The sequence below is a fragment of the Melospiza melodia genome, unplaced genomic scaffold, assembly GCF_035770615.1.
Source record: "Melospiza melodia melodia isolate bMelMel2 unplaced genomic scaffold, bMelMel2.pri scaffold_99, whole genome shotgun sequence".
Classification (NCBI taxonomy): Eukaryota; Metazoa; Chordata; class Aves; order Passeriformes; family Passerellidae; genus Melospiza; species Melospiza melodia.
Window position 1 is genome coordinate 1,314,365 of NW_026948807.1, and position 2,187 is coordinate 1,316,551.

The window sequence follows — 2,187 nt, forward strand, 5'->3', positions numbered from 1 at the left end:
TTTGGGAAACTTGTTTTCTTGGGGGAACCCAGTGCACATGAAGGTAGTGCGCTGTTCTGTTTTTGGCTCGCTGTGTGGGTGCTTGGGCTTGTCCTAGGTACTCCGTTCCTTTCAGCTATTTTAATAAATGAGAACCTCTTTCTCCAGAGAAAGTTTGGCCTCCTTCATATTCATAACATCTTTTTGGGGACTCATCTAGGATAGGTCACGCCCAAAAACAGTCCGGGGTAGCCCAGGACCTGGGAGACGTGTCCAGCCACCTTTTTGGCTGCCAGAGATTGGACTATGTGGTACTGCGAAAGGGTTTGCGCCTATACCTGAGTCACAGTGACCCAAAAGGTGAGAGCCCTCCAAGAGGGAGCGGGGCTCACATTGCCTCAGAGCAACATGAGTGGGGTTGAAGGTAATTTGGGGTGCAGAGTGCGTGTGAGTGAATGAGATGGGAGCTGTGAGTACAGACCCCCGAAGCGAAGGGGTGCTCCCAGTCTCACAATTCCAGACTCCCGCAGGGGGGTCGGCTGGGAACATGGGAAGTGAGTGTTGTCAAGAAGTACGTGTACCCCTATGGACCCCTAGGAGTACGGGAGACGGGGAGTGCCCACCTATAGCCACCCTTACCCGCTCAGGCTCCTGTTCCTCCAGTGATTGGAGGCTCCTAGGGGTGGTTTGAGCCGTTGGCCCAAGTTATACCCCTTGAACTAGGATCCCATTAGGAGGTTATAGAGGGGGACACACTCAGTATCCCGAACTAGGATCCCATTGGGGGGGTCATAGGGGTACCCGAGGAGGGTTAGTGGGGTGGACTTGCCCAGTGAGGGGTAGAGCTCCAACCACTAGCTCAAACCACCTGGAGGGCTGTTCCTCAGGGATAGAACGGGGGAGCCTAGTCCCTGAGGAAGTAGGACCTTGGGGGTGGGAGAAAATACTCCTACACAAAGGCCACTTAACAAAGTGGCCAACGTGTAGGGGAGTACCCCTTTTCTGGAAGGGGAGGGTGCCTAACCCGAGGGGAGTAGGGTCGCCTGGAACAAGAACCCCAGTGGGAAGGGGGTCATAGAGGGGAAGTAGGCTCACCCTGAGCTAGGATCCCAGCTAAAGGGGGTCGTAGTGGGGTCTGAAAATATACTTCACAGGGACGGTGACCCACAAGGGGGAGGTGGGCCACCGGCTGTGGAAGGGCCCTTTCAATCACTGGGGCTGAGGGGGAGGTTAGAACCGGCTCACGTTAGGGAGAATTTTTTTCTTTTTTTTTTTTTTTTTGTATTTTAAGAGTCAGGGCCCCTAAGGAATGAGGTCAAAAGTCCTTCGACCACTCCTTAGGAATTTTTGAGTTTTCTGTGTGGTGGGTCGAGAAGTGGCCATTTTGAGTTTGGTGAGGCGGGCCGAGAAGCAGCCATTTCGAGTTTGGTGAGGTGGGCCAAGAAGCAGCCATTTTGAGTTTGGTGAGGCGGGCCGAGAAGCGGCCATTATGAGTTTGGTGAGGCGGTCTGAGAAGCAGCCACTTGGAGTTTTCTCTACAGTGGGCCAAGAAGTGGCCATTTTGATTTTTGTGTGTGGTGTGAAGTGGCCATTTTGAGCAAGCGGCTCATTGAAGCCATTTTGTATGTGGTTGAGTGTGGTGTGCAGAGGCCACTTGTGCAGAGTAAGTGGCTTACTGCATCTATTTTGTATTTAGTTGGGCAGGTGGTTGTAAGTTGTTTCATTTCTTGAAATAGCCATCATAATTGTTTAGTTTTCTCACTAAAACGATAGATATTATATTTCCTTTTGGAATTAATTTCAACATTTCACTATTCTTAGGTTATAAATGTTCATTTGAATTGACATTATTATTCCAAAACTCTTGTTAAACCACCATATTTATTTTGTTTCCCACACTAAATATTTCTTCAAGTCACCTTTTTTTTTTCTGTGTGGTTTCCCACCAAAGCCGCCATGTTTTTTCATTTCCCACTTCAAACATTTCTTTAAAGTTGCCATCTTTGTTTTGTCTCTTATGATAAGGAACTTTTAAAAGTAACCGTTATTATTACATTTTCCACAATAATTAATATTTATTTTCTCTTCTTCATTTATAACTAATACAAATCCCTTATTAGGAAAAAAAAAATTGTATTTGGAGACCAATTGCTAGTTAAAGATGGGACAGTGTGCTGGGAGAAGTGCCAGCAGGAGGAGAAAAGGGAA